Source organism: Heteronotia binoei, chromosome 6 (assembly GCF_032191835.1).
Source record: "Heteronotia binoei isolate CCM8104 ecotype False Entrance Well chromosome 6, APGP_CSIRO_Hbin_v1, whole genome shotgun sequence".
Classification (NCBI taxonomy): domain Eukaryota; kingdom Metazoa; phylum Chordata; class Lepidosauria; order Squamata; family Gekkonidae; genus Heteronotia; species Heteronotia binoei.
Window position 1 is genome coordinate 116074693 of NC_083228.1, and position 6000 is coordinate 116080692.

A 6000-nucleotide genomic window follows, 5' to 3' on the forward strand; every position below is an offset into this window, starting at 1 on the left:
AATTGGAGGGGAACTGTCTCAGAGACACCTACTTAATTGTGGGGTGCCTCAGGAGGCAGTTCTCTCCCCGATGTTGTTTAATAATAATAATAATAATAATAAATTTTATTTGTACCCCGCCCTCCCCTGCCGAAGCAGGCTCAGGGCGGCTAACAATACGGTGTTTAAAATCTATATGTGCCCCCTTGCCCAGATTGTCCGGGAGTATGGGCTGGGTTGTCACCAGTATGCTGATGACACCCAGCTCTATCTATTGATGGACGGCCGGACTGGCGATGTCCCTATAAATCTGGACCGGGTGTTACAGGCCGTGGCTGGCTGGCTCAAGCTGAGTGGACTGAAGCTGAATCCAGCGAAGACTGAGGTCCTTTGTGTAGGTCGCGGCAGGCCAGGAGGGGAGATCTCCCTACCAGCCTTTGATGGTGCGTCATTGATACCAGTGCGCAGGGTCAAGAGCTTGGGAGTGCTACTGGAGCCTTCCTTGTCAATGGAAGCCCAGATAGCTGCCACTGCTAAATCCGCCTTTTTCCACCTTAGGAGGGCGAGGCAGTTGGCTCCCTTCTTGGAGCATAGCGACCTGGCAACTGTGATCCACGCAATGGTCACCTCGAGGCTGGACTACTGTAATGCCCTCTACATGGGGCTGCCCTTATACCGAACCCGAAAACTGCAGTTAGTGCAGAATGCGGCGGCCAGGCTGTTAGTGGGACTACCTCGGTGGGAACATGTGCAGCCTAGGCTGCGGGAGCTGCACTGGCTGCCAGTTGTGTATCGAGTTCGTTATAAGGTGCTGGTTATTACCTTTAAATCCCTATATGGCCGAGGACCTGCCTACCTTAGGGACCGCCTCTCCCCATATGTTCCCCAGAGAGCACTGAGATCTAGTTCCCAAAACCTTTTAAAAATCCCTGGACCAAGGGAGGCTAGATTGAAAACAACAAGGGAGCAAGCCTTCTCAACAATGGCCCCCCAATGGTGGAATCAACTCCCAGAGGAGGTGCGAGCCCTGCGGGACCTGAATCAGTTTCGCAGGGCTTGCAAAACCGCCCTCTTTCAGCTCACTTTTAAGATGGAACTCGGCTAAATTGATTTCTAGCCATCCTATACATGTTTCTGAATTGTAGCACCTTAACTAATAACTCATAATGGCTAACTGTTTTATCTAATTTTTAACTTAATTTATAAATGTAATTCAACTGTATTTTAATCTGTTTTATTGTAATGATTGTATTTATTGAAATCATGGTTATACCATGTCCTGTGAGCCGCCCTGAGCCTGCCTTTGGCAGGGGAGGGCGGGATACAAAAATAAATTTATTATTATTATTATTATTATTATTATTATTATTATTATTATTATTATTATTATTATTATTATTATTATTATTATTATTATTATTATTATTATTATTATTATTATTATTATTATAGTACCATCCTAAGAACACTTTCCTGGAAGTCAGTTCTATTGAATAGACCTGAGTACAGTTCTGAGTATACCTGTTGAAGACTGCTTTACACTTAGATTGCCATCCTATCTCCAGTTTAGTATAGTGGTTAAGTGTGCAGACTCTTATTGATTTGATTCCCCACTCCTCCACTTGCAGCTGCTGGAATGGACTTGGGTCAGCCATAGCTCTCGCAGAGCTGCCCTTTAAAGGGCAGCTTATGGGAGAGCTCTCTCAGCCCCACCCACCTCACAGGGCGTCTGTTGTGGGTGATTGTGAGCCACTCTGAGACGCTCAGATTCAGAGTGGAGGGCAGGATATAAATCCAATATCATCATCATCGTCTTCTTTTTCCTCTCCCCCTCCTCTCTGGGAGTAAGCCCCACTGAATATAGTGGACATGAGTAAAGCTGCCAATTCTGGATTGAGAAACTCTTGGAGATTTGGAGTTGAAGCCTGGGGAGGGACCTCTGCAGAGAATAATGCCAAGAGCCACCCCTCCCTCCAAAGCAGTCCTTTTATCCAGGAGAACTGATCTCTGTAGTCTGGAGATCAATTATAATTCCAGGGGATCTCCAGGTCCCACCTGGAGGTTAGCTGCACTAACAAGGAAACCACAGTGTGGGTATTCAGTGAGAACCCCGTGTTGCAAAGTTACCATGTTTTAAAATGTCAGTATTTTTGCTATTTCCAGTCCACTGTTTATGTATCCAATACACAAACAACAAACCGTCGCCAGCCTACTAAAATCCACCTTGTCGATCGCAGCAAAGTGCTGTCAATTTCAAAGTAGTACACGTGACTGTTGTTTGTATATCGGATACATAAATGATGGACTGGAAATAGCAAATATACTGAAATTTAAAAACGAAAGAGAATGAAACAATTTTTGAACAATTTATGGCTTAGTGGTAATTTTGTAACACAGCATTCTCACTGTTTTTGGTGAAAACCCACACTGTGGTTTCCTGAAATCATGAGTTTAGGAGGCAGCGCTAAGCAGCTCTACTCAGCAGGGAAAAAAAAACACCTTTTTATTCAATAGGACTTACTCTCAGGAAAGCGATCTAAGGACTGCAACCTTAGATTGGAACCTTAGTTTCTCTTTGAGAGCTCTAACTCAGGCTGCAATGCTGTTCACAATTACCTCTGAGTAGTCCCATTTAGCCTAAGGACACATAATTTGTGACTAAGGATGCACAGGATAAGGCTGCCTTTCACACCTAATGCATCAGCTGGACCTAAAGTGTTTAACCTGGGACAAACTGTGCCCTACGTTTGCTGAACATCATGTTCATTTATCCCATACAAGATAATATGGTAATCCCTGGCAATTTTTCTCAATACACTTTTTGGTTCAACATCCAGCTCTTTTAAAGGAAAATGTCATGGGAAATGTCATATTCAGGGATGGCAGCAGATTGAAGCAAACAGCACACATCTAAAAATAACTAGCACTATTTTAAGGATGCTTGTTAAGTTCACTGGTTCTTGCACTCAGAACCTCCCCCATCAAACGTAGCGCTATTTTATTTCAACAGGTCAGTCAAGAGCAACACCGTTATTTAGAGAAAATGACTCTGCTAACTGCACGGGCTTCTAGTTTGTGAACAGGCCGCATCTGAAAAATAACTTTGTGATTTTCCTAAATAGGGGCTGCTCTCTTGTTATCACAAAGGAATAATTTCCCTCGTGCTCTTTTTGTAAGTATACAGGCATTCTCATGTTCACAGTCATTTTCTTTCAGCATAACTGTCACAAACCAATTACTAAGGACAGCGGCATGGACAGAGCCCACAGAGAATAGCAGAACCCTATTGCAATATTTTTGAAAAAGCACTGAATACGATGGCAGCTATTATCCCCATCTCTAATATTGCCATTGCTATGCTGGTTGCCGCTGCAGACTGCAAAGTCTCTTCTTAAGTCAGTGCAGAGTTGCAGAGGCCCCAGCAAGGCAGTCTCTAAAAGGTACTAGTCATCATTTGTTTTTGAAATACTGACCTGAACACCTAGACACATATGCAGGGGTCGTTTTGTAGAAAAATAGGTGGTGGAGCTCATCCAGGGACTGTTATGCCGCTGCAATACTATTCAATGGACAAGGTGGTGGAACTCTCAGAAAGGTTCAGGAGCTGTGCTCCTGTGAGCTCCCACTGAATCTGAGGCCTGCACATATGTGTTTAGTGGTTGGAAGTGTAACCCAGGAGTTTGAAATAAGGGCAAGTTTCAAGACTTTTGGCCTCCTTTTTTTAAAGCCTCCCTCCCACTCACACACCTTGACTTAAGCAAAGTATTTATTACAACAAGGAAAATACAGTTTTGCACACAAGGTATGGTACTCCCCAGGGCTTTTTTTGTAGAAAAGTCCCAGCAGGAAGTTTGCATATTAGGCCACACCCCCTGATATCACCATTGTTTTGCACAGGGCTTTTTTTGTAGAAAAAGCCCAGCAGGAACTCATTTGCATATTAGGCCACATCCCTTAACACCAAGCCAGCTGGAACTGTGTCCCTGTGCATTCCTGCTAAAAAAATGCCCTGGTACTCCCTACCCTCAAACTCCTTTCCCTCCCCAACCAAAGGTCTAGTAGCCAGTGTTCCAGAAATAGTGTTTTCTTCTTGAAGCTGGTCCAGCAGCAGTGTCTCAGAAGCAGGCCTCCAGCATGAAGAAAAGTTCTCAGGGCCTCCCTCCTAGGGTTGCCAGGTCCAACTCAGGAAATACCTGGGGGCTTTGGGGGTGGAGCCAGGAGGCTTTCCCATTCCCTAAAAATAAACATACAGCCACACAGTTCTCCTGAATACAGTTTTCATTACCTCATCCTCTTTTTTTACCTTCAAAGGCTTCCCCAGCAGCTGCACTTTCACTAAATGAAAGTGAAATTTGTCAAATCCCCACAAGTCCCTTGCCATGGCTTTATTAAGAGACACATAGCAGCCAAAATAAACACAGTTTGCAAGCCCACACTTTTGTGATCTCACTGGGGCAATTTACTCACCATGGGAGTTGCTGAATGTAATAATTTGCTGTATTTCAACCAACTTCTTCAGACTAACACAGGAAAATGAAAGTAAGGAACAAAGCAGTCTTGGCAGTGGAGTTTCCCTCCATCCCATAATCAGGTTCTAGTTTACTCTTTACTATCTATTTTACTATGCAAATGACTACTGAAACAAATGCAAAATAAATGGAGGGACTGTGCTCTCTTACTTTCTCACAAGTTCACACATTCACCAGGAAGAGCCACATGGCTCTGCCTGCTTGTCCTGCCTCCGTTCAGCTTTCCTTCTACTAAAATTTAAAGGCAAATACACTTTTCAAAACACAAGCAGTTTCCAAGTTTATTCTAAGCCAAGAGATCTCCAGCCAGCACCCAGAGGCTGGCAACCCTGCTTGTAAATATGAAAGAATTCACTTATCACAGAGGAGTTAGCCCCCAGACCATCTGTCTTTGAACTAAAGCTGATTTATTCTCTCAGACGGTGAGGTCCAGGTGGGGGATCTCTCGGTTTTGCAGGCTCCTTGCCACCACCAGGCAGCTGACCAATTGAGAGAAACCTTGCCTCAACAGCCTTTAAATCACAGCATAGCACAAAAAGAATTTGATTCCTTCTGATACAAGAAGCTATTAGGTGTCTACAGTGGCAAGCAGGGTATGGTGAAACAGGCGTGCTCTGGCCTGCAGGCCCTGTTCTACCCTGCCTTCCAAGGTTTCCCAACACCTGGAGAGGCTTTTCGTTCTCCTGCGGGTAACCACAGCCACCACCTCACCTTTGTAAATAATTGGTTGCTGGGAGGTAGGGTTGCCCATTCCCAGTTGGAGGCTGGCCATCCCCCAGTTTGGAGGCCCTCCTTCTGCTTCAGGATTATCAGAAAGTGGTTCCAATAGGGTATAATAGAGAATTGATCTGTTGGGCTCTGGGGGGGGGCTGTTTTTAGAGGTAGAGGCACCAAATTTTCAGCATAGCATCTGGTGCCTCTCCTTATAAAACCCTCCCAAGTTTCAAAAACATTGGACTAGGGGTTCCAACTCTATGAGCCCCAAAAGAAGGTGCCCCTATCCTTTATTATTTCCAAATGGAGGGAAGGCATTTATAAGGCATGCGGTTGCTTTAAATGTAATAGCCAGAACTCCCTTTAGAGTTCAATCGTGCTTGTCACACCCTTGATCCTGGCTCCACTCCCAAAGTCTCCTGGCTCAACTCCCAAAGTCCCCAGATATTTCTTGAGTTGGACCTGGCAACCTTACAGGAGGGTCAGGACTCCCAGCTTCCCATCCAAGTTCTGAGGCCTTGCCTCTTTGTCTCTTGCTGCCCAGTGTCTGGTCACCACGAGGGCCATTTACTGCCTTGTGTGCCCCTGGAGGAATAGCCACTTGCCAACTGGCTGCCTCCCCCCCTGCGCTCCTTTTAAAATAGTGTGTCCAAGATAGTGGAGATCTATGCAGTACAGAGAACCACTCCCAGCACTCAAAGTTAGAAAGTATTTATTTAAAAGAAAAAGTTCACAAATATACTTTTAGCACAGCACCAGATTGAACAAGGGATTAAAA